Source organism: Amblyomma americanum, chromosome 5 (genome assembly GCF_052857255.1).
Source record: "Amblyomma americanum isolate KBUSLIRL-KWMA chromosome 5, ASM5285725v1, whole genome shotgun sequence".
In the NCBI taxonomy this organism is placed as follows: Eukaryota; Metazoa; Arthropoda; class Arachnida; order Ixodida; family Ixodidae; genus Amblyomma; species Amblyomma americanum.
Window position 1 is genome coordinate 8989729 of NC_135501.1, and position 27408 is coordinate 9017136.

A 27408-nucleotide genomic window follows, 5' to 3' on the forward strand; every position below is an offset into this window, starting at 1 on the left:
ATTACCACATAAATAATGCACGCTGGTTTTAAATTCCATGCTATGTTGTTGTCCGTGAACTATGTAATAAAGTTCCTGTGTTGACTATATTGCAGGCAAAGTGGGTGTATGCCTGACAGGTACACACTTAGTGAACCTGATGCCGAAGCAGGCGCTCAAGAACCAACACTCTGAAAGAGAACAGCGAGCCCCTGCCTACTCAGTAGCCTGGCAGATCATATGTTTTTAAACAACCTTCACCACAAGCTCTGTTGGAGCCACTGTCAGCTATACTTTCATTGAGCCCGCACAAGCAGCCTCCTCTGGACCTCCTTCGCTTCCTGCCGTGGAGAAGAGCCACCAGCAAGTAGTTTCAGGGCAGCTCCACTGCGTAAGGCCCATGCAACACAAACTAGGCTCTCAGTTGCAAGAATTGCAAAGCTTTTCAAGCAGATTGCTACCCTACCCAGAAAATGTGGAAGGCTTGTAAGAAAAATGTGAAGCTGCTAGAGGATATTTCCTTGTTGCAAAAAGAGAAGAAACGAACAGAGGCAGTGTTGAAAAAAACGAACCTCACAGTCCTTCAGGTAGGGTATCCATTATCAGCTACATTATACATGGCCTCTGTTACGAAACTTGATGCTAGGAAATTTTTAACACTTCCAGGAGAAAATAGAACAGAATGAAGAAAAAGCGCTATTCATACAAGAACAGCTGGCTTTTATTAGTGTGGCAAAGGATTGCTGGCATGCTTTGGCATGCTAAATTGCCGTCATGCTATCAGCTTTGCAGGTCAACATTAAAACAATATATACCTAGGTGCGTGCACGGGGATCAAGCAGCGGCTCCATATGGAAGCGAGACGGCATTCTGAAGAGGTAATGTATTTGCAATAATAGTTAAGTTTATATGTTAATCTCTGCAGGCAGGGTCACTGATTGCAAGCCATCACGGTTCATGGCCTGGTCAAACTGATGAATTGACAACCCACCATCTATGCTTTGTGTTTGTTGGACTGGCCACTCACTACAGGTACATAAAACTTTCAGCTGTGGCCTTAGATTGGTAGATAATTGGTCTCAGGGCTTTAATGTATCAAATGAACACTTCTAAGGAACTGCATGTGTGTAAATGAAGACATTTTGTTCGAGCTCCTAAAAGTGCATGGTACCATGTCGGAGGCATTTTTTTGTAGCGATGGCTACATTACGGTAGCATTTCAAGCCTTCAGCGTGGCGGCGCCGCTACCTAGTGATCCCACAAGCATTCCAGTGCATTAGTACTGCCGCAAATCTTTGTACTGCTTGTTTGTTCATTTTTCAAAGCTTTATTGCTTTATTAGTGTTCATTTTTCAAAGCTTTATTGCTTTATTAGTGATGCAAAACGCAACCAGAATTATCTCGAAGGATCGCAGCCAGGCTCAAGTAATCCTATGTTGTTCCAGATTGTTGTGATAACTTTGCACGCTGTACCTCAAGTATAATAGAGAGAGACGGGCCCCAAAAGTACTGTACCCCAAAAGTTCGCTATCAGCATGCAGCAGGGCAGGCTTGTTGCTGCGCCATTGCCGAGTCACTGAGTTATTTGTGGACACAGGTCTGACCAATAAAAGGTTCCTTTCGGAAGCTGTTTTTGCTGTCTTCCAGACCGCCGGACTTTCGGCACTACTACGTGACAGTATGCAAGTGTGTGCGGCTGCAAGGTGCTACGCAGGTGCAAGGCACAGTGAATTTTGAGGCAACTTTATCAAAGATGCCAAGTTTTTTGCAGCGAACAGTGCAAGACATTGGCATGGCGCATTTTATCCCTGCCAACAAAACGGTCTTGCAGAGGGCACAGTTCAGAGAATCGATGACAGCCTTGAAGGACCATAGATGCCTAACTTTAGTTTCATGTTTTCTTCTCAGCAGTCATGCATAAGACATTAGTATACATGGATCAACGTGTGGTATGCGCCTATGACCACTAAATAATATACACTTAAATTTCTTCACTCATGCTCTTTCAGTTTCGGTTTCAACAACAAAACAATGGCTTAGATGTCAAAGGCGTATCGATCTTGTAAAAAGTTTTTGCACAAACAGACACAGCACAAGAAAGATGACAACAAACACAAAACTGCTAAACAAAAACTCTGTTGTCAGTTAACACGTGTTTGTATGCAGTTTTTCTCGCGATGTGCGTCTGTTTGCACGAAAACTTTTTACAACTTCGATATGCTCCAATGTGCACAAAAAGAAGCTTTACTGAATGCCAAAGTTGGGTTTAGGTCACAAAAGGCATGTAAAAAACTGGGATATAATCGCTGATAAATGGTTTGATGTAATTCCACCCCTTGAAGAATGCTTGCACAAGTGTTGTGGTGAATTAAAACGACAAATCTGTGATTATATTGCAATTTTTTCCATGCTTGATGTGACCCAAGCCCCCTTTTACATCACCTTTTAGTTGTTGAAACCGAAACAGCATTAAAGAAGCAATAAATTGTTTCATATACAACGAGGTGATCCATGTGCATCAACGCAAAGAAAAAGCCCCAATTTGGCGCTTGGCACTGCCTGTAGCTACGAAAGAAACCACATATATCCCCGGAAGGATGGGACAAGAAAACAGCCCTGTGGCAAAGCCACCACAACAATGCAGGATTGTACTCGGAGAGCCACCATCAGTGCAACAAGTGCACTGCTCAAAGAATTTGCCCCAGGCCAGCCAGTTTGGATCCCGTTCACACAAAAAACTTTTTTCTTGCCCCTGCTATGCTTTCCCTGTTAGAGTCAGAGTGCTGGCCCCTTTCTCAGTAGAAAATGCAGTTACCACTTCAACGCCACTACAAGGCAGTAGTGGTTACTTTCAGCAGTGAGAAATACTGAATTGCATGGATCCAGAATTAAGAACCTATCTGTATTAAAACTGAATGTGGCTGCTGTAACTAAGCATCAAGTAATGCTTTCCTGTTATTTTCACTCAACGAATGGTGCTTCCGTAATCACTGAATAATTCCTCTGTGATATTGGAGGGGAAGAGGCCACTTTTCCACTCCAGCCAAGAAATACAGGGGCCGAATAATGGAACGGTCAAATCACAAACTTGTCAAAAACGTATCAATTAGCCTCGCTCCTATTCGTCAGCCGCGGCTGGCGGCCACATTGCTTTTTTTTTTTTGCGTCATGGGTGGCTGCAGATTACGTCACGGATGTGGGAGAAGTGGTGACTTTGCACACCTAATTATGCAGGCGCAAATTGACTCTTTTTTGTGATTGCCTTCAGGAAGTCAATTTGACCGTTGCATTTGTGACAGAAAATGGCGGCGGTGCATATGGCGATACAATCAAGGCGGCTGCACCGGCGCAAGCAACGGCGATGAAGGGCGCACAAAGATGCGTTTGACTTGCCGGATGAGCTGTTTCAATGCGTTTTTTCACCGGATAAGCAGACTGCGGAGTGGCTGTGCGACAAAGTCGCTGATGAACTGGGAGGTGTGCATGTAAGTGCATTGTCAATACCAGCGGGTTTCATGCTGCTGCTGGTAATGAGGCGCATGTCAGCAACGCACAGCCAACACTGTGCAAATGCATGCGGCAGGTGTTGGAGGCAATCTGCAAAGTTAGCGTGCAGAAGGGGTGGGTTCCCGCGGTCACCTCTGTGTGAAACAGCTACATATAAACAAAACACGCTTAAGCTGGCAAAGCACTTTATTTTTCCCAGAAAATCGCACTTAGTGGCTGTCTTCTGTTTCCCAAGGGAAAAAGGAACAGACAACCACACATCACATACCGCAACACCTCACCCTTTGGCACTTTTGTCATGATCTAAGCGCCGAACAAGACAGACTTCAACAAGTTGTCATCGATATTGTACCGAGCGCTCCTTACAAGTTTGCTCGGCAATTTATGATTGAAAACGTCTTTATTGACTGCATATTCGTAGAACACGTGGGCGGGCCGCCTAGTCCGGTAGTCCACTGGTTATTGCTGCTGCGCTGGCCCTCCCCACCAGCCAGTGCTGATGGTCAGGATCATCGCTGAGCAGAATAGCGTCCCACTGCTCCTCTGAGGGGTTTGGAATGGGGTCAACTAAGGGATTAAATTGGCGTGCCCACAAGCTACCTCTCCACAGTGTGTGCACTGAGGAGAGTATAGTGTAGGGTACCAGTGGTGCAACTTATCTGGCATTGGGTATGTATTGGTTTGTAGTCTAGCTCCTAAGGGTGTTCTCTTTTAACTTATTGGGTGATTTATGTGCCGTTGGGTACTCCTGCCTGGCTGTTCTGTATGGTGCGAGATTGTCAGCGTACACTGCTAAAGCAGTTAGGTCGCAGCACCCTTCATGGTCATCAGGGGGAGGCGCCCGGTACAGAAGAGCTCGGGCATGCCTGAGAGCGGCTTCGTTTCCTCCTGGTAGTTCCAAGTGACTGGGAAACCAGATGACTGAGGCTTGTCGGGGTGGATGCTTAATCAGCAATGACAACCCTGACCTGTGAATTAATCCATTATTGAAGTTGCGACAGGCATTCTGGGAACCAGTGAGCACAACGGCGTTGGTGTTAGATGCTATAGCTAATGCAATAGCTGCTTCCTCTGCGTGAGTGGGGTTGGATGTTTTCATCGAGAAGCAGTTCACCATCGATCCCAAAGGCGTTGAGACCACAATAGTCATCACTCCATTCTTTGATCCTGCGGCGTCCACCTAAAGAGTGTTAGGTTGCTCGTCCCATTTCTTCAGCAGGGCTTCCCCTCTTGCTTTTCTCCTTTCGATGTTATATGCGGGATGCATATAACATCTCCTCAGATCGTCTCCTCAGATCGCGTAGTACCTCTTCCCTTTGGTCTATCGTACAGGGCAGATTAATAAGGATCTTTTCGAGCAGATATCTGCCTGGTTTTGTGAACGTGAGCCTATTGAGTTGTGAAAGCCATTGTGCTTCCAACATCTCTTTGAGGGTATTATGTACTCCTAGAGCCATGAGCTTCGCCGTTGGCGTGGAGTTTAGTAGCCCCAGTGCCGTCTTGTAGGCTTTCCTGACCAATTTTGCAATTTCCGACCTGGAGAGGTTAAGGAATGCCGTCCCGTACATTATCCGAGAGATGAAAGCTTGCACTAAGCGGATGGCGTCCCTTTCCTTCATGCCATGGTGCTTATTTCTGATAACATATATCATCCGGAGGATTTGCTCGGTGGATGTTGTAAGCTTCTTTACAGTGGTGGTGTTCTGTCGCAGCTGCGAGATATACTGCCTAGGATCTTGATCTCCGTGGGTTTCTGTACTGAGTGGTTGTCTATATACACCGTGAAGTTCTGCGCCAGGGGTGCCCTTGGGTTCTTCAGGATGAGCAACTCGAACTTTTCCGGCGCACACTGGAGGCCCCTCTCCCTGGCGTACTGGTCCACCGTGTCGACTGCTGCTTGAAGACGCTCCTCGATCTCGGCGTCACTCGCCGGGTTGCACCAGACATTGATATCATCCGCATACAATGTGTGTTTGAAGCCCGGGATTTCGAAGAGAAAGCCTGGTAGATCTTTCGTAGCCAAACTGAACAAGAGGGATGACAGTACCGCCCCTTGCAGAGTTCCTCTTGGGCCTAAAGTGATGGGATCTGATTTTATTCTACCTAAGTTAAGACACAAGAGACAAGCAGGGCAATGTCATTAGCAATATGGATAAGATAGTTAACGTAGCCGAACAGTTCTATACAAACCTGTAAAGTAGCCAATGTAATCAGAGCGCTAATGAGAAAGACAGCAGTGCACAGCGATGCGTCATCCCGCCAGTAACGAAAGATGAAGTAAAGAAAGCCTTAGAAGCAATGAAAAGGGGAAAATCAGCTGGGGAGGATCAGGTAACAGCAGATCTGTTGAAGGATGGAGGGGACATCGTGCTAGAAAAACTAGCCACCCTGTATACGCAATGCCTTATGACCTCGACTGTACCAGAAGCTTGGAAGAATGCAAACATTATCTTAATTCATAAGAAGGGAGACGCCAAGGACTTGAAAAATTACAGGCCGATCAGCTTACTATCCGTTGCCTACAAAGTATTTACTAAGGTAATCGCTAATAGAGTCAGGGCAACGTTAGACTTTAATCAACCAAATGATCAGGCAGGCTTTCGTAAAGGATATTCCACAATAGATCATATTCACACTATCAATCAGGTGATAGAGAAAAGTGCAGAATATAACCAACCTCTATATATAGCTTTCATTGATTACGAGTAAGCATTAGACTCAGTGGAAACCTCAGCAGTCATACAGGCATTGCGTAATCAGGGGGTAGAAGAGCCTTATGTCAAAATACTGGAAGATATATATAGCAACTGCACAGCTACTATAGTCCTCCATAAAGTCAGCAATAAAATTCCAATAAGGAAGGGCGTCAGGCAAAGAGACACGATCTCGCCAATGCTGTTCACCGCATGTTTACAGGAGGTATTTCGAGGCCTGAATTGGGAACAGTTGGGAATAAGAATAAATGAAGAATACCTAAATAATCTGCGATTTTCTGATGACATTGCCTTGCTGAGTCACTCAGGAGGTGAACTGCAAATCATGATCAATGAGTTAGACAGGCAGAGCAGATCGATGGGTCTAAAAATTAACATGCAGAAAACCAAGGTAATGTCCAACAGCCTAGCAAGGGAACAACAGTTCACAATTGGCAGCGAGAGCCTAGAAGCTGTGACGGAATACGTCTACTTAGGGCAGGTAGTGACAGCTGATCCGGATCATGAGAGGGAGATAACTAGAAGGATAAGAATGGGGTGGAGTGCATATGGCAAATTCTCGCAGATCATGTGTGGCAGTTTACCAATTTCACTCAAGAGGAAAGTGTACAACAGCTTAATCTTACCGTTACTCACCTACGGGGCAGAAACGGGGAGGCTAACGAAGTTGGCGTCAGTCCTGTCTTTTGTGTTCAAACGGAAGTTTTGTGGACTGTTCTACAGCTTTCTCATTGACCTTTTTCACCTGTCTCCGTTGCTCTCAAAGTTGGTCAATTAATATCTACTAATTACGCAATTAAACACAATACAAAAATAGTGACTTGCTTCATACAATAGCCAGCATCATGCATTTGGTCACGTAGTCTTAGAGGTTTTTCTTGGTGGGAACAGCCGAAAAGAACCAAAACGCAGACACAGAAAGGAACACACAGAACGCAGACAGAGTCAGCCTCGTCTACGTTCTGTGTGTTCCTTTCTGTGTCTGCGTTTTGGTTCTTTTCGGCTGTTCCCACCAAGAAGAATGAACCAACTAGCTCAATTTTCTACTCTTAGAGGGCCTCGGCGTATTTTTAAACTCTGGCTAAAGTTAGCTGGACACCCTGTACATGCAATTCGCAAAAAAATTTCTAAGCACTCTTATGTACGATTATCGCAGGTTTATGCACCTGTTTCAAACAGCCCAAAGAACACGTCTTTGACCCTGAATTATAAGCAGTGAATATGGACATTATGCTCAGAGCCAGAGCTGAGAGCAAATACTTAAACACTTTGCTTCAATGTTGAATACAGGTGAACTAAATGAAAAACTGGAAAACAAAATGCGCCAATGTTGAATAGATGTGAGCCAAATGAAAAACTAGTAAACAAAACGCATGGTTACTCTGGTTACACCGCCTCTCGTTCCTGTGTTTTGCTATGGCAGTAGCAGACGACAGCGCTCGATCAAAGCAAGAGTCGACTGCAGTGCTGTTAGTTCTCGTGACCTCCACAGGGGCCACCTTCCGCCGCTGGTCAGGATGGGAAGTTGCGAAACTGGTCAAGTTCTAGTAACGTTGCTACGGCCTCCATCATTAACATCCCGATTTCCTTCGTTGCTGTATAGATTTGTGTACAACTCTTCGGCCACTTCAATTATCATAACCATATTACGATTCACCTTGCCATCTTTGTCTCTTAACAGATACATCTGGTTTTTACCCATGACCTACGGTGCAGGCCGGGACACGTTTTTCTTATTTCTTTTCTTTTAGTCCCAGTATAATCTATGTCCCTATGTACTAGTGGTACGGGCAGGTGTCTAGAGTCTCACAATAATTTTTGTATAATGGGCGATTAGCCCGTCATACTGGGACACGTTTTGCTGGGCTGGGACACGTTTTTCTTGTTTCTTTTTTAAGTCCCAATATAATCTATGTATAATGGGCAACCTTCACGTGCGCTGCTGCGCCTGCACCAAAGATTTGCTTTTGCTTGTGCTGTTTTTATAATTTTCTAAAGCACCGCTGATCGTGGCTCTGTAACTCAGCCCCATGACGAGACCACAATGACCGGCTGCTGCGCGGGTGACGGCAAGTGACTACACGTGCATGAGCTCTCGACGTATGTACTACATATGTGCTGGAGTGGCCGCTAGCTGGGTTAGTGCACCAGTACACTGCAGCTGGGTGCCGAAGAGATCTAGTGGGTCACAGAACTGGAGAAAGTTTTAGCGTGACGTGCCTGTGAGTTGCGGCAAATGTTTCCGCATTGCAGCAGCTTCATGCACTATGGCGTACTGTTGCGTTCTGCTCTGAAAGTCAAGCAGGCAAATCTCGAAGAGTATTTCTTTTCATGAGTTCCCTGTGACAAAATTACGGAATGAATGGCTCAAGAACATTTCACAGCAAGCTGAAGGTAAGCCATGAACCTGCACCTGCTTTTAAGCGTGCTTAAAAGCCGTCTGCTCGTGCATTCCTTGCGACAGTGTCCGCGGTGATCAGCTCATGCTCTATAAGTAGAGTTTGCGCTGGGCTCAGTAGTGCCTGGAAAGTACATTTATCTGATTGCACTCCTTGCTTTTCAGGACCAGCGAAACGGCCCTGGATCCCAAGTGACCGGAGCAGAGTGTGCAGACTACACTTCAAACAGGAGGACTACAGGGACGACCTCAAATTATGAAGGTTAAAGACTGATGCCGTGCCCACAGTTTTTCCAGAATTCCCGGCCTACCTGCAGCTGTCACCAAAACAGCTATGACGCCCACTAAAATGGAAATGTGTTGCTCCAGCTCCTTCTGCAAGCAAACTTCTGCGTGTGAAGAAAAGCAAGTAAATTTTTTTCCATCATTTTTGCAGTGACCGTATTACCACATAAATAATGCACGCTGGTTTTAAATTCCATGCTATGTTGTTGTCCGTGAACTATGTAATAAAGTTCCTGTGTTGACTATATTGCAGGCAAAGTGGGTGTATGCCTGACAGGTACACACTTAGTGAACCTGATGCCGAAGCAGGCGCTCAAGAACCAACACTCTGAAAGAGAACAGCGAGCCCCTGCCTACTCAGTAGCCTGGCAGATCATATGTTTTTAAACAACCTTCACCACAAGCTCTGTTGGAGCCACTGTCAGCTATACTTTCATTGAGCCCGCACAAGCAGCCTCCTCTGGACCTCCTTCGCTTCCTGCCGTGGAGAAGAGCCACCAGCAAGTAGTTTCAGGGCAGCTCCACTGCGTAAGGCCCATGCAACACAAACTAGGCTCTCAGTTGCAAGAATTGCAAAGCTTTTCAAGCAGATTGCTACCCTACCCAGAAAATGTGGAAGGCTTGTAAGAAAAATGTGAAGCTGCTAGAGGATATTTCCTTGTTGCAAAAAGAGAAGAAACGAACAGAGGCAGTGTTGAAAAAAACGAACCTCACAGTCCTTCAGGTAGGGTATCCATTATCAGCTACATTATACATGGCCTCTGTTACGAAACTTGATGCTAGGAAATTTTTAACACTTCCAGGAGAAAATAGAACAGAATGAAGAAAAAGCGCTATTCATACAAGAACAGCTGGCTTTTATTAGTGTGGCAAAGGATTGCTGGCATGCTTTGGCATGCTAAATTGCCGTCATGCTATCAGCTTTGCAGGTCAACATTAAAACAATATATACCTAGGTGCGTGCACGGGGATCAAGCAGCGGCTCCATATGGAAGCGAGACGGCATTCTGAAGAGGTAATGTATTTGCAATAATAGTTAAGTTTATATGTTAATCTCTGCAGGCAGGGTCACTGATTGCAAGCCATCACGGTTCATGGCCTGGTCAAACTGATGAATTGACAACCCACCATCTATGCTTTGTGTTTGTTGGACTGGCCACTCACTACAGGTACATAAAACTTTCAGCTGTGGCCTTAGATTGGTAGATAATTGGTCTCAGGGCTTTAATGTATCAAATGAACACTTCTAAGGAACTGCATGTGTGTAAATGAAGACATTTTGTTCGAGCTCCTAAAAGTGCATGGTACCATGTCGGAGGCATTTTTTTGTAGCGATGGCTACATTACGGTAGCATTTCAAGCCTTCAGCGTGGCGGCGCCGCTACCTAGTGATCCCACAAGCATTCCAGTGCATTAGTACTGCCGCAAATCTTTGTACTGCTTGTTTGTTCATTTTTCAAAGCTTTATTGCTTTATTAGTGTTCATTTTTCAAAGCTTTATTGCTTTATTAGTGATGCAAAACGCAACCAGAATTATCTCGAAGGATCGCAGCCAGGCTCAAGTAATCCTATGTTGTTCCAGATTGTTGTGATAACTTTGCACGCTGTACCTCAAGTATAATAGAGAGAGACGGGCCCCAAAAGTACTGTACCCCAAAAGTTCGCTATCAGCATGCAGCAGGGCAGGCTTGTTGCTGCGCCATTGCCGAGTCACTGAGTTATTTGTGGACACAGGTCTGACCAATAAAAGGTTCCTTTCGGAAGCTGTTTTTGCTGTCTTCCAGACCGCCGGACTTTCGGCACTACTACGTGACAGTATGCAAGTGTGTGCGGCTGCAAGGTGCTACGCAGGTGCAAGGCACAGTGAATTTTGAGGCAACTTTATCAAAGATGCCAAGTTTTTTGCAGCGAACAGTGCAAGACATTGGCATGGCGCATTTTATCCCTGCCAACAAAACGGTCTTGCAGAGGGCACAGTTCAGAGAATCGATGACAGCCTTGAAGGACCATAGATGCCTAACTTTAGTTTCATGTTTTCTTCTCAGCAGTCATGCATAAGACATTAGTATACATGGATCAACGTGTGGTATGCGCCTATGACCACTAAATAATATACACTTAAATTTCTTCACTCATGCTCTTTCAGTTTCGGTTTCAACAACAAAACAATGGCTTAGATGTCAAAGGCGTATCGATCTTGTAAAAAGTTTTTGCACAAACAGACACAGCACAAGAAAGATGACAACAAACACAAAACTGCTAAACAAAAACTCTGTTGTCAGTTAACACGTGTTTGTATGCAGTTTTTCTCGCGATGTGCGTCTGTTTGCACGAAAACTTTTTACAACTTCGATATGCTCCAATGTGCACAAAAAGAAGCTTTACTGAATGCCAAAGTTGGGTTTAGGTCACAAAAGGCATGTAAAAAACTGGGATATAATCGCTGATAAATGGTTTGATGTAATTCCACCCCTTGAAGAATGCTTGCACAAGTGTTGTGGTGAATTAAAACGACAAATCTGTGATTATATTGCAATTTTTTCCATGCTTGATGTGACCCAAGCCCCCTTTTACATCACCTTTTAGTTGTTGAAACCGAAACAGCATTAAAGAAGCAATAAATTGTTTCATATACAACGAGGTGATCCATGTGCATCAACGCAAAGAAAAAGCCCCAATTTGGCGCTTGGCACTGCCTGTAGCTACGAAAGAAACCACATATATCCCCGGAAGGATGGGACAAGAAAACAGCCCTGTGGCAAAGCCACCACAACAATGCAGGATTGTACTCGGAGAGCCACCATCAGTGCAACAAGTGCACTGCTCAAAGAATTTGCCCCAGGCCAGCCAGTTTGGATCCCGTTCACACAAAAAACTTTTTTCTTGCCCCTGCTATGCTTTCCCTGTTAGAGTCAGAGTGCTGGCCCCTTTCTCAGTAGAAAATGCAGTTACCACTTCAACGCCACTACAAGGCAGTAGTGGTTACTTTCAGCAGTGAGAAATACTGAATTGCATGGATCCAGAATTAAGAACCTATCTGTATTAAAACTGAATGTGGCTGCTGTAACTAAGCATCAAGTAATGCTTTCCTGTTATTTTCACTCAACGAATGGTGCTTCCGTAATCACTGAATAATTCCTCTGTGATATTGGAGGGGAAGAGGCCACTTTTCCACTCCAGCCAAGAAATACAGGGGCCGAATAATGGAACGGTCAAATCACAAACTTGTCAAAAACGTATCAATTAGCCTCGCTCCTATTCGTCAGCCGCGGCTGGCGGCCACATTGCTTTTTTTTTTTTGCGTCATGGGTGGCTGCAGATTACGTCACGGATGTGGGAGAAGTGGTGACTTTGCACACCTAATTATGCAGGCGCAAATTGACTCTTTTTTGTGATTGCCTTCAGGAAGTCAATTTGACCGTTGCATTTGTGACAGAAAATGGCGGCGGTGCATATGGCGATACAATCAAGGCGGCTGCACCGGCGCAAGCAACGGCGATGAAGGGCGCACAAAGATGCGTTTGACTTGCCGGATGAGCTGTTTCAATGCGTTTTTTCACCGGATAAGCAGACTGCGGAGTGGCTGTGCGACAAAGTCGCTGATGAACTGGGAGGTGTGCATGTAAGTGCATTGTCAATACCAGCGGGTTTCATGCTGCTGCTGGTAATGAGGCGCATGTCAGCAACGCACAGCCAACACTGTGCAAATGCATGCGGCAGGTGTTGGAGGCAATCTGCAAAGTTAGCGTGCAGAAGGGGTGGGTTCCCGCGGTCACCTCTGTGTGAAACAGCTACATATAAACAAAACACGCTTAAGCTGGCAAAGCACTTTATTTTTCCCAGAAAATCGCACTTAGTGGCTGTCTTCTGTTTCCCAAGGGAAAAAGGAACAGACAACCACACATCACATACCGCAACACCTCACCCTTTGGCACTTTTGTCATGATCTAAGCGCCGAACAAGACAGACTTCAACAAGTTGTCATCGATATTGTACCGAGCGCTCCTTACAAGTTTGCTCGGCAATTTATGATTGAAAACGTCTTTATTGACTGCATATTCGTAGAACACGTGGGCGGGCCGCCTAGTCCGGTAGTCCACTGGTTATTGCTGCTGCGCTGGCCCTCCCCACCAGCCAGTGCTGATGGTCAGGATCATCGCTGAGCAGAATAGCGTCCCACTGCTCCTCTGAGGGGTTTGGAATGGGGTCAACTAAGGGATTAAATTGGCGTGCCCACAAGCTACCTCTCCACAGTGTGTGCACTGAGGAGAGTATAGTGTAGGGTACCAGTGGTGCAACTTATCTGGCATTGGGTATGTATTGGTTTGTAGTCTAGCTCCTAAGGGTGTTCTCTTTTAACTTATTGGGTGATTTATGTGCCGTTGGGTACTCCTGCCTGGCTGTTCTGTATGGTGCGAGATTGTCAGCGTACACTGCTAAAGCAGTTAGGTCGCAGCACCCTTCATGGTCATCAGGGGGAGGCGCCCGGTACAGAAGAGCTCGGGCATGCCTGAGAGCGGCTTCGTTTCCTCCTGGTAGTTCCAAGTGACTGGGAAACCAGATGACTGAGGCTTGTCGGGGTGGATGCTTAATCAGCAATGACAACCCTGACCTGTGAATTAATCCATTATTGAAGTTGCGACAGGCATTCTGGGAACCAGTGAGCACAACGGCGTTGGTGTTAGATGCTATAGCTAATGCAATAGCTGCTTCCTCTGCGTGAGTGGGGTTGGATGTTTTCATCGAGAAGCAGTTCACCATCGATCCCAAAGGCGTTGAGACCACAATAGTCATCACTCCATTCTTTGATCCTGCGGCGTCCACCTAAAGAGTGTTAGGTTGCTCGTCCCATTTCTTCAGCAGGGCTTCCCCTCTTGCTTTTCTCCTTTCGATGTTATATGCGGGATGCATATAACATCTCCTCAGATCGTCTCCTCAGATCGCGTAGTACCTCTTCCCTTTGGTCTATCGTACAGGGCAGATTAATAAGGATCTTTTCGAGCAGATATCTGCCTGGTTTTGTGAACGTGAGCCTATTGAGTTGTGAAAGCCATTGTGCTTCCAACATCTCTTTGAGGGTATTATGTACTCCTAGAGCCATGAGCTTCGCCGTTGGCGTGGAGTTTAGTAGCCCCAGTGCCGTCTTGTAGGCTTTCCTGACCAATTTTGCAATTTCCGACCTGGAGAGGTTAAGGAATGCCGTCCCGTACATTATCCGAGAGATGAAAGCTTGCACTAAGCGGATGGCGTCCCTTTCCTTCATGCCATGGTGCTTATTTCTGATAACATATATCATCCGGAGGATTTGCTCGGTGGATGTTGTAAGCTTCTTTACAGTGGTGGTGTTCTGTCGCAGCTGCGAGATATACTGCCTAGGATCTTGATCTCCGTGGGTTTCTGTACTGAGTGGTTGTCTATATACACCGTGAAGTTCTGCGCCAGGGGTGCCCTTGGGTTCTTCAGGATGAGCAACTCGAACTTTTCCGGCGCACACTGGAGGCCCCTCTCCCTGGCGTACTGGTCCACCGTGTCGACTGCTGCTTGAAGACGCTCCTCGATCTCGGCGTCACTCGCCGGGTTGCACCAGACATTGATATCATCCGCATACAATGTGTGTTTGAAGCCCGGGATTTCGAAGAGAAAGCCTGGTAGATCTTTCGTAGCCAAACTGAACAAGAGGGATGACAGTACCGCCCCTTGCAGAGTTCCTCTTGGGCCTAAAGTGATGGGATCTGATTTTATTCTACCTAAGTTAAGACACAAGAGACAAGCAGGGCAATGTCATTAGCAATATGGATAAGATAGTTAACGTAGCCGAACAGTTCTATACAAACCTGTAAAGTAGCCAATGTAATCAGAGCGCTAATGAGAAAGACAGCAGTGCACAGCGATGCGTCATCCCGCCAGTAACGAAAGATGAAGTAAAGAAAGCCTTAGAAGCAATGAAAAGGGGAAAATCAGCTGGGGAGGATCAGGTAACAGCAGATCTGTTGAAGGATGGAGGGGACATCGTGCTAGAAAAACTAGCCACCCTGTATACGCAATGCCTTATGACCTCGACTGTACCAGAAGCTTGGAAGAATGCAAACATTATCTTAATTCATAAGAAGGGAGACGCCAAGGACTTGAAAAATTACAGGCCGATCAGCTTACTATCCGTTGCCTACAAAGTATTTACTAAGGTAATCGCTAATAGAGTCAGGGCAACGTTAGACTTTAATCAACCAAATGATCAGGCAGGCTTTCGTAAAGGATATTCCACAATAGATCATATTCACACTATCAATCAGGTGATAGAGAAAAGTGCAGAATATAACCAACCTCTATATATAGCTTTCATTGATTACGAGTAAGCATTAGACTCAGTGGAAACCTCAGCAGTCATACAGGCATTGCGTAATCAGGGGGTAGAAGAGCCTTATGTCAAAATACTGGAAGATATATATAGCAACTGCACAGCTACTATAGTCCTCCATAAAGTCAGCAATAAAATTCCAATAAGGAAGGGCGTCAGGCAAAGAGACACGATCTCGCCAATGCTGTTCACCGCATGTTTACAGGAGGTATTTCGAGGCCTGAATTGGGAACAGTTGGGAATAAGAATAAATGAAGAATACCTAAATAATCTGCGATTTTCTGATGACATTGCCTTGCTGAGTCACTCAGGAGGTGAACTGCAAATCATGATCAATGAGTTAGACAGGCAGAGCAGATCGATGGGTCTAAAAATTAACATGCAGAAAACCAAGGTAATGTCCAACAGCCTAGCAAGGGAACAACAGTTCACAATTGGCAGCGAGAGCCTAGAAGCTGTGACGGAATACGTCTACTTAGGGCAGGTAGTGACAGCTGATCCGGATCATGAGAGGGAGATAACTAGAAGGATAAGAATGGGGTGGAGTGCATATGGCAAATTCTCGCAGATCATGTGTGGCAGTTTACCAATTTCACTCAAGAGGAAAGTGTACAACAGCTTAATCTTACCGTTACTCACCTACGGGGCAGAAACGGGGAGGCTAACGAAGTTGGCGTCAGTCCTGTCTTTTGTGTGCCTTCTGTGTCCCCGTTTCTTGCGCCATTACCAGTTTTTCTTTCAACATGAACCGACTCGCCCAAACTAGAGTTTTACTTAACGAAAAGGGTTCAGCTTAAGTTAAGGACAATGCAGCGAGCCATGGAAAGAAAAATGATAGGTGTAACGTTAAGAGACCGGAAGCGGGCAGAGTGGTTGAGGGAACAAACACGGGTTAATGACATCCTAGTTGAAATCAAGAGAAAGAAATGGGCTTGGGCAGGGCATGTAATGCAAAGGCAAGATAACCGCTGGTCCTTAAGGGTAACGGAGTGGATTCCAAGAGAAAGTAAGCGTAGCAGGGGGCGGCAGAAGGTTAGGTGGGCGGATGAGATTAAGAAGTTTGCAGGCAAAAGATGGATGCAGCTGGCAAAAGATAGGGTTAATTGGAGAGACATGGGAGAGGCCTTTGCCCTGCAGTAGGTGTAGTAAGGTTGATGATCATGATGATGAAGTTTGCAGTGGCTTGCCTGGCTGATGAGAAGCCTTCGTTAAAATTTTCCTGCGCACCTAGGTCAACCGCACAGTAGCTTGATTTTCAGACACCGCGTAAAAAACAATAACACGGTGTAGAATCGGCTACTTTCGTGCAATGCAGCTTGCTGACGTTTTACCTCCGTCAGCGCACCCCACCAGCATCAAAAGAATAGCACTTCAAACGCTTTTTGATTTGCTTAATATTTTCTAACTTTAAACCCAATGTTATGGCAAGATAAAATATTAGTTATTTTGATCGGTGCACATTTCTTAAGTCCTTTTACAGAAATTTAGTAGACGGTCGCTCACCATGCAAATAAACGCCCTCGGGAGCAGCCCTGTTGTAATTGGCTGATTTTGTGTTCATCAAGTGGCGACGTCTCATTGTTTCGTCATTTTGACATGTCAATAACATTTCATCAGATTTGTGATTGTTCCTTACCGAAACCTTCACCTTGTTTTTCTTGTTTAGAAAGAGGTTTCAGTTCCCGACCACTTTCCAGGCACACCTGCCACTCAGTAACTGGGACTAAGTCTGGGTAAAGCCCCTCCATGACGTTTCCTGCCGACCAGGTTACCATATTTACACGATTGTAAGTAGACTAGAATATAAGTCGACCCCCCCATATCAAATTTGAGAAAAAGGAAAAGACTTGGAGGTCGTTTAAGCTTGGCCTTTAATAATAGAATGCGATAGCATTATCCTGTGGCCGCCGCTTATCGCCAGCCACTATCGGCTGCCGTGCGCGGGCGTGCCCGTGGGCAATCCAAAACAAAAATGTATTAGTCACTGGACTCCTCATCCACACTTGCGCCATTGTCCTCACTAGCGCTGCCATCGTGATCACTGCTGCGGTCCCACAGCACGTTGTTCTAACGTCGTTGTGCAGCGAAATCGCCCAATTCGCAAACAGCTGCATCACGTCATCGCATGGAACAGCTGAAAATTTTGCCTCGCTGCAGCTGCCACATCTGTATCAGCCGTTTCGAACATCGAACTTGTGCCCCAGTGCGCAGCTGTTCGTTTCTTCAGCGCAAAGAATGACAGCAATCTTGAATGCAGCCGTGACTGAGTGCTGGTCACTTACCGAACCCCGAACACAAATGACTACAAAGCACTACATTAAACACTTGGAAACATGGCCGGCAGTAGTCAAATGCATCAGAGCCAAAGAGAAACTACGCATAAGTGGCGTCGGCTCTTCCGTCGGATACCGACAGTCCCCGGCGGCGCTGCCGTTCCGAGTGGGGGTACCGCCACGATTGGAACAACGGCCCTTCCATCAACTATCGACGCTCCTTTGAGTGCCCATTGAGCAGTTGAAATTGAAACAAAACCAAAAACTTGAAAGACTCCTATTAACAGTAGAACACGAATGTGTTATCAGGCTGCGGCCGCAATCTGCAGCCTCATGTGGGGAGTGCGGGGGGGGGGGGTTTGGTGCTTACTGATTGCCGCCATCGGCCGCCGCTCGCGAGGAAGGGATGCCAGTTCTGCGCATTGATAGAGCAGCTGCTCAAGGCCAGCACCAAGAAGAATGCGATAGAGCCGCACAGCGAAATTGCAACACCCTGTAGCATGCCTGATATCTCGTTTCTCGTCTTTATTTATGGTGTCATGCTTCGGTTTCGATTGTAAGCCGTAAGCAGTATAAGCAGTGTTGAACAGTTTGAACTCGCATTAAACATGTTTGAGCCATCGATCAGCAGCTTCAGAAAACGGCGGAACTGACGACGCCGTGGAGTGCGCCGGCAGCGAAGGTCAAGGCATGACATTCCCACATGCTGGAAATCTCGACTGATACATATGCTTTGTGTAGATGCATGCCTGTGCATATCTTTAGCGTAGGTGCATGTACAAATGGCAATAAAAAAAAAGGACATCACGTCGAAACCTTGTTGTGTACTCGCTGCTGCATAAAAGACGAACAACCAACTTTTTGTAACGCCTGTAAACATGATCGAATTCAAATCACTGGCGTGCTTACACAAGTCTCGCGAGGTAAAGCAGTTGTGTGTTCACTTATTTATAGTAATGTGCCTAACTGTACCTGAAGGCCTTTTAGAACTACAAAAGAATGCCAAACTGGATGAGTTGGAGTGGGTTCACCGCTGTACAACAGCGCGAAGAGACGAGACGACGGAGGAAGCTCTCATGTGTGCAATTCCTTCTGTCGCATCTTCGGGCTACGGTTCAACCACGAAACTTCTGCACTTAACCCCATACGTTTGTTTTTTTTTGCATGCTAAACACGCTTTTGAACAATAGTTATGGCTGCGTTTCGGAGCTCGCAGTGCTGCTCATCAAAACTAATGTGCTGTATTGAAATAACCAGCAGAGTTACTTGAGGCAGATATATGCACATGGCGGCTTCACGACTTTGCCATTCCGACTCAAGGAAAAATTTGCATGAATTCTGACGCCACTGCCGATTGTCAGCCATGGCCAGGTATTCATAAATGCTAATGTTTGCATTGCTCAAGTATATTAGGTTGATATGATCACTTTTTGTTCAATTAGGTGCAGCTGCATGAGGTGCCAGGAGGTGTAATCTTGTTTCATCATCTGCCAGCAATATACTCGTACTAACAGAAACGTGGCTATCAGACGACGTCACCGATCCAGAAGTTTTAGCTGATTTACCGAATTTTAACGTTTTTCGCAAAGACCGCAAGGGCTCTCGAGGAGACGGTGTTCTTATTGCCACTAGCCAGCTGTTGCCTTGTTCTGTTATTAACATCCAATCGGAGCTGAAATACTATGGGTAATCTGTCGTTCTGTACCACAAATCGTCATACTAGGTGTCTGCTACAGACCACCCTCCAGTAGTCCAACCTTTTCTTCACAGTTAAACGATAGTCGAAATCAAATAACTGGCAAATATCCCAACGCGTGCATCCTTCTTTTTGGTGATTTTAATTACCCATCAATCGACTGGCTGAACCTAACATCAACAGGCAACACCGAAATGACGAAGTTTGTTGACGTTTGTTTGAATTTCAATCTCACCCAGTTAGTAACTGAACCCACACGTGTCACACATGAATCCTCCAACATCCTGGACCGTATTCTAACTAATCATCCAGAAAGTTTATCATCGCTTACTTACCTCCGCGAAATTAGTGACCACAAAGTTTTACACGCTACTTTCACTGTCATCCCGGAATCGCGCCAAACATTCCATAATACAATTCGCCTTTATGACAGAGGGAATTACTACGAAGAAATTAATAATCATTTGATGGCGTTCTTTCCCAGCTTTGATACGGGTTTCAATGATCGATCACTTTAGGAAAATTGGCTTACTTTCAAAACTAAAATTGCCAAACTAACCACGAAGTTCATTCCCACCATCACATTTCGTGCCAGTCACAACAAACCATGGTTTTCAAAGATCTTGAAAACACTCGAAAACAAAAAGAAGAGACTTTTCCGTGCAGCAAAATGCAACCCGAGCGCATGCGCCTGGAACAAATATTACGCAGCTGAATCCACATACCTGCAATCTGTCCGCAATGCCAAACACAATTTTTTAAAAACTGACCTGCCCAAGATCCTAACAAATAATCAGAGGAAGTTCTGGAAAGTTCTAAATCCTCAACAGGCTCCGGTCATCACATTAGCTAACCCACTTGGCGAGATGACCAGTGGCATGGAATGTGCAAATATTTTTAACACCGCTTTCTCACCCGTCTTCACACACGAAACTGATATGCCACCTTCTACCGCAACTGCCAACACGAGTTTGCATATGCCTTGAATCTTGTTTTCTGTGCACGGCATTATATGTATTATTGAAAATATCAGGATGTCATCTTCTGCAGGTGCTGATAAAATCACCCCAAAGTTCCTCAAAAATACTCGCCATGCTTCCGCAGCATACCCATCCAAACTTTTTGCACAATCACTTTCCACAGGTAGCATACCCAGCGATTGGAAGGTGGGGAAGGTTGTTCCGGTCTTCAAATCAGGAAACAAAGAATCACCCCTTAACAACCGCCCCATCTCTTTAACAAGTGTGCCATGTAAAAACATGGAACATGTCATTTATTCCCACATAATGAACTTTCTTGACTCTATTAATTTTTTTCATCCTGCCCAACACGGCTTCCATAAGAACCTATCCTGCGATACACAATTGGCTATTTTCATCCATGACTTGCATGTGAACTTTGACTGTAACCTACAAACTGACGCAATATTCCTGGACTTCACGAAAGCTTTTGACAAGGTACCTCACAAACGCTTGCTACTAAAACTTTCATGGTTACACCTTCATTCTAACATATTACAGTGGATAAGCGAATTCCTGGCTAACCGTACCCAGTATGTTTACGTTAATAACCAAGCCTCTTGTTCTCTTCCCGTAACATCAGGTGTCCCGCAAGGATCAGTCCTTGGCCCGCTATTATTTTTAATATACATTAATGACCTACAAACGCATGTCTCTTGTAACGTCCGGTATTTTTGCCGATGACTGTGTCATCTATCGCACAATCAATAACGCCTCTGACCAGTTCGCCCTCCAGAATGACTTAATCAGCATACAGGACTGGTGTAACCAATGGCTCATGGAACTAAACCCCAATAAATGTAAACTCCTGTCATTTAACCGAAAACGTAATCCTCTCCTCTTCTCGTATAAAATCTCGCACATCACGGTAGAATTAACTCAGACTTATAAATACCTGGGCGTAACATTGTCCAATGATCTAACCTGGAATGTGCATGTGACAAAAGTCAAATCATCCGCTAACAGAATCCTTGGATTCTTAAAACGACATCTACGCCATGCGCCACAAAACGTAAAATTACTTGCCTACAAATCACTTGTCTGTTCTAAATTAGAATACGCCTCTGCTATTTGTAGCCCTAACCAAAATTATCTAATAAATTCCCTAGAATCAGTACAAAGTCGAGCCAAAAGATTCATATATTCGTGCTATTCATATAATGTTAGTATATCGTCATTAAAAGCAGAGGCAGGCTTAACATCTCTAGCTTGTAGACGTCGTATCACTAGTATGTGCTTGTTTCATAAATTTTATTACAGCTCACTTCGTCATCCACCCTACATCAATCCGCCGGCACGCATTTCCCCCCGCATTGGTCATCCCCTTCAAGTTGCCCGACCTCGTACGCGCACTGCTACATTTGCATCGTCATTCTTTCCGCGTTCAGCCACGAACTGGAACAGCCTTCCACACGACATCGCCGCAGTCACCTGTCCATCAACATTTGTGAATTGTTTGGAGGCTATATTTAACAGTGAATAATTCATGTACCTTACGCGTTTTCTTTGTTTATTAAATCTGTTTTATACATGTAACTCACCCCTTATGTAACACCACCAATCCCAGGGGCCTTTAAGGTAATAAACTGAAGTGAAGTGAAGTGAAATTAGAAAAAACAAAAAGGCACACACTGCGCAACGAGCTCAAAAGAGTTGAAGACTGTGTGCCTCAGTAAGGCAGTGCTGGAAGTGGCCTTAGCTCAGCATGGATGTGAACCAGCTGGAAACGGCAAAAAGTTTACAAACAGGTAAGAAAGTAATATAACGAAAAGAGAAATATTGACCCGATAAACACAATTTGTGCAGGGAGTTTCAGTATGCTGTGCACTGCTAGTTTGCCTGGTTAACGCGGAAGAGGCTGGAGGAGAACAACCGATGGATTCTACCAAGCTGTGTGCTGAGCGCTGTTCGAAAGAAAGACCATGACAAAACTGGTTTACATACAGGCTTCAAGCATTACACAGAATGCCCGAACTAGACAAAGCAAAAGGCACTAGCAGTAGATCGCTGTTCACCAAAGTGGGGGCCGCAGCGGAGCAAGCAAGATCGGGCAGCAGCCAGCCGACTCTCCGTGAATAGGGTCACTTCCGCCAGTTCTCCCTTTCCGACGTCCCCTCACTTGGCACTTCCAGAAGTGGCGAGGGTGTGTCGGCGGCGGGTTTTTGAGACGCGATTGCAATTCTTTTTGTCGACAGAATCGAGAAAAAATTTACACACATGATTTCCAGGGTCCCTTCTTCCCAACCACAGCGTTTCATGCAATTTGAAAACCGTTTCAGCTTCCCTTTATAACCATAATATTGCCACATGCTGATGACAATGGTGAGTAGAACTGACGAGCAGACTTTTGTTGGGAGCCTGTAAGGAACTGAACAACTCGGCGGCGGCAATAGCCACAAATATGCTCGATGGTCGTCTCGAAGAACCATCGCTCTAAACTGCACTCAATGTAAAGCTGGCTAAGAACCTTTGAGATAAAAAGCAGCTACAACACTTCTGTGTGGCTGCAATCATTCCAGATAAACCTGGTCGCATCTGGCATCACAAAGTGATAAAGACGCATGCCAACGGCTTTCAGCATGAACTAACGCTACCAAGCTTTGCAGCCATATTTACTCTCCCCCTCCTTTTATATTTGTGCAATTAAGGTAAATTAGTTATTTTCCCACTGTCCCGTCATTCCTAGTGATGCCTGTAACAACAGCTGCATGAAAAATAGGAATTTTGCTGCCAATAGAAAATTCTAAAATATTTTGCAGAATCGTGAGGAACCAGGGGCCTTAGTTATGGTTGCCACAGCTATTAACAGCAGGCCATTCCTGAATGCCACAGAGCTTCTGATGGCCCTTCAGCGCAGTCACTGATGATACGTAAAGCGGCTGCCCACGAGCGCTGCTGGGCTAACTTCGAGGGTGACAGAGGTGCCTGCAAGAGCATTTGCTTTGGCCAGTGTGAGCTTTGTGCACACCAGGTGGAAGCGCTCCTGGTGGCCTGCCAGACGTCTGCAATAGCTGGCAAGAAAATTGTTTATGTGGGTGCATTACACTTTCTGGGGCAGGAATGCATACTCAGAAGAGGCAGAACATTTTGACAGAATGTAAACCCTGCTCGGGCAAAATGAGGACGACTCTGGTGTACTCACTGTCAAGGCCACTCACATAACGACCACACAGGCAATGGAAATTCGGCAACACCACACAAATTCATGCTCACAAGGTCAGCAGAGCATGAACATATTGTGACTGGGATGGAAATTGGAACTACAGTCTGTTTGGTTTACTCTAGACAACCTCATTTTCACAGTTGTTGCGAATCTAGTACAGGTGCGAAAAATAGGTTCCACAAATATGTACCGCAGCGGTGGGTGAGTGGTTGAGCATCCGCCTCACATGCGGGAGGTGCGGGGTTCGATCCCCAGTGCCGCCGGATAACCACCGGTGATACAATAGATACAAGCTTTCCCCTGGTCTGGTGCTCAGCTTATTTAGGGTGACGTGCTTGGCAAATGGGTCTTTGATCCCACCTTGTAAAATGAAAAACTACCTTGTGCCATGGTGCTCTTTGGCCATAGATGCCCTTGCGCCATAAAAATCCATAATCATCACCATCAGGTTCCACAAATAATCTCAGCAAAATATCGGCTTATAGCGCATCAAAAGAAATAAAGTTTGTGAGGTCTGCAGCCATAAATGCAAAGTACAGCAATGTTGTCTTTTCTAGAAATGGCTTCTCATGAGTGGGTGATGCAAGGGAAAGGGTAGCCTTCACCGGAGCTTTTGTTTGCCAGAACCATGAGATGACCGCACAAAAGCCGCAGAGATTTGTGGTCCTATATTGCCAACAGCACCAATGCTATATCATCACCATGACACTTAGGGGGACCAGGTGGGGCGCATCTACATATAAACAATCCGGCATGCTCAAAACGAACACCATTCGCCTTCATGAAATCAGACGCGAAAGACCCAGACTTGACCATTCGCAAAGCCATGGCTCATCCTTGAGCTATGAGTGCACAACTTATTAAAGCCCACCTCACAGCACAAAGGGCTACAGGCACACGTCCCCGAAGACCACCATCTCATGTATATAGAGTGAACCTTTCCAGACTCTGCTATCCAGAAGTGTGTACCCTGTCTACCACACAGGCCACCACTTGGCCAGAACCACAATGCACCTAGGCCTGGCATGAGGGCACATTTTATGCTGACACTGCTGGCCCGGACTGGGACCTCGCAACAACTGCAGCTGCTAATGAAGAGCCGTTTTTAACAAGGTGATGGTTCGGGCTAGTGGGTAAGCGTTATATCCATAGCGCAGCAAGAAAACGGGACAAACACAAGTGCTGTTTTGTTGCTGCGCTATGGATCATAAATAGCCGTTGCAACTCCCCTACAGAGGCTGAAGGAATCAGCATGGTCTATCATGCCGCCCATCACACACACCCAGCACCACCAGGGGTTGGTGGGGAACGAGCCCTTTTCCCTTGGGACCCACTCAAACATGGATATAACACAACACTGTATCCTCCAGAAGCCTACAAACACACACAATCCCATATCCATACATGTCTCAGCAGAGTGGAGAGCTGGGCGAGTTGGTATATATTTGGAAGAATATGTGCATCTCCACTGTGTTTGGATCCTTTCCGCTGGTTTTATTCTTCCATGCCATCGGCCCACGGACTGTTGGATGGCTGGATGATGTCGTCGTTAAGCATTTCGCGCACTTGCTCCTGTATGGCTTCCCTCTCCTTCAAGGAAACGTGGTACGGTGTTTGGCGAATCGGGGGCGTCACGGTATCAACAATAATTCTATGCTTGGCGACGGGCGTCAGGCGAACTCGGGATGCCGTCGCGAAACAGTTGTGGTGCCGATGCAAAAGCGAGAGAAGTTCGCGTCAGTGGGAAGGCTCAAGCATGGGATCGATGTCCAGGGGCAACGTTGTAATGTCACATGACCCGGGCGGGGCCTCCTCCTCGGGCAGCACAGCAGCTTCGCGACCGTCGCTAAGTTCGTCCAGTTGGGCTATAACTACCCATTTCGTCAGGTGCTGCGGCTCGTTCCTGAAGTTGGTCACTAAAATGTTGGCACGCCCACGTTGAACATTGGCGATCCCTCGCGCTACCCCAATGCCCCGCGAAAGTAGCATCTGGACACTTCCTTCGAGAATGCCTTCGCCACATGCGGTGGTATCGGCTCGGACCGGCAGGAAAACGGTCGACAAAGGCAGCAAGTGAACATGGTCGGCATCAACTTTTATGGCAGCGCGGGGGGGGGGGGGACTTGAGGAGGTATTGGTGACGAAGAATGTGCGCGGAGGGTCAACTTGTTCCGCCCTACGTCGATTACAGCGCCATACTCACGGAGAAAGTCTATGCCAAGAATAACGTCCTTGGAGCAATTCTCCAGGATCATGAATGTGGCTGGGCACGTCTCACCTTGAATCTCAACGCGGGCAGTGCACTTGCCAACAGGGTTTACGAGGTGACCTCCTGCGGCACGTATGGGCGGGCCGTCACACTGCGTGGTAACCTTGCGAAGACGCCAAGAGAAGTTGCCGCTGAAGACCGAGTAATCTGCACCCGTGTCGACAAGTGCCGTTACTTCATGACCGTTGACTAAAATGTTTACATTGCTAGAGGCCACAGAACAGTCTTCGCTTCCAAGGGTGCCATTAGTTGAGCGGGGGCATTCCAACGTAGGCGGAGGTTCTTTACTGCGTGCAACACCGGCAACGCCACCTCCAGGCGTCGCAGTACTTAGTTTTCCCGACGTGGCGAAAGGCTCTCACGGCGAGATCCTTGAGTGGGCGACGACCGGGAGGTGCGAGATGAAGCTGACACTGGCGATTGAGAGCGTCGAAGGTAGTCCTGTATATCGCGGGGATGTTCACCGTGGCAGGGGCGCGGATCAGCCCGGTTGAAACCTCGGAGGCCGAGTTCACGGTACGGGCAGTAGCGGTATAAGTGGTCAGGTTCACCGCAGTGGAAACACAGCGGCCTCCTGTCTGCAGTCCTCCAGATGTCGGTTTTTCTGCGGCCCAGTGGTTCCAGGTCCAGGCGTGCATCAGACGGGGGCACGAACTCGTGGCATCGAGAGCCGGAATCGGCAGCGGCCTGGTACTGCCGATGTACGGGAGGTGGACGACGGACGGCGGCGGCGTAGCTCAGAGATGGTTGGTCGGCTGCAGCTACAATGGGTACGTCTTCGGACGCCAGCGCGTGTCGCAGTTCGTCCCGAACAGCCGTCGTGATGGAGACAGATGCAGGCTGGTCAGGAGCTGGGAACAGCCTTTTCAGCTCCTCTCGGACGATGTCGCGGATAATTTCGCGAATATCGGCAAGCCACCACTGCTCAGGCCGGACGAAGCAAGACTTGAGACAACAGGAAGGGCGCTTAGTCGCCGAAAGTGACTGGTTCTTGTCGCCTATGCGTGCTCGATGTTGGTAGCTTCAGCGACGAATTCGGCTACTGTGGTAGGAGGATTGCGGACAAGGCCTCCAAAGATGTCATTCCGGATACCCCTCGTCAAGGCCCGCACCTTCTTCTCTTCAGTAGCCAGAGGGTCAGCGCGGGCACTCAGACGCATTACGTCTTTGATGAAACTTCTCACGCTCTCGGTGGGAGCCTGGATACGAGCGTGGAGCAGATCTTCAGCATGCTGTTGCTGATGCTGGTTTGGAATTGTGCGTACCAGTTCGCTCTTGCATATCTCCCATGATGTTAGCGACGCCTCGAACCAGTATTTCGCTGTAGCATCTAAGGAGAAATACAGGTTCTGCAGATATTGGTCGGGTGTCCACCCATTATGCCGAGCTACCCGTTCATAGTGCTGGACCCAGTCTTCAACATCATCAAGTCCATCGCCCCGGAACGGAGTGACAGATCTTGGGGTGACAGGCACGTAGACGATCCTCGGCGCAATCGCTGGATCGGTTTGTTGTAACTGGGACGGCATGGTGGCGTTGGTCGTCCTAGACTTCCTCGATCCCGCGGGCAAGGATATTTTTTGGTGAGGGGGGGAAGGGATGAGAGGGCACAACGAATTTTAATGGCCGCCATCTTGGATTTGAGAAACCGAAACTGTGCCGCCATTTCATCCCCTGACGTCATACTCACATTGGCACGCAGCAGGTGGTTGTTTCTACAATACTATTGTAGATGGCACTACAAGTCTCA

General features: G+C 46.6%; 1 protein-coding gene and 1 pseudogene across 4 annotated transcripts in view; both read right to left on the reverse strand.

Moving 5' to 3' along the window:
- Positions 1-27408, reverse strand: part of Git (ARF GTPase-activating protein GIT1) — a 359911-nt gene that overhangs the window by 169812 nt on the left and 162691 nt on the right. The gene's annotated exons all lie outside the window — the stretch shown is intronic.
- LOC144133406 (uncharacterized) lies at positions 5174-27270 on the reverse strand (annotated as a pseudogene).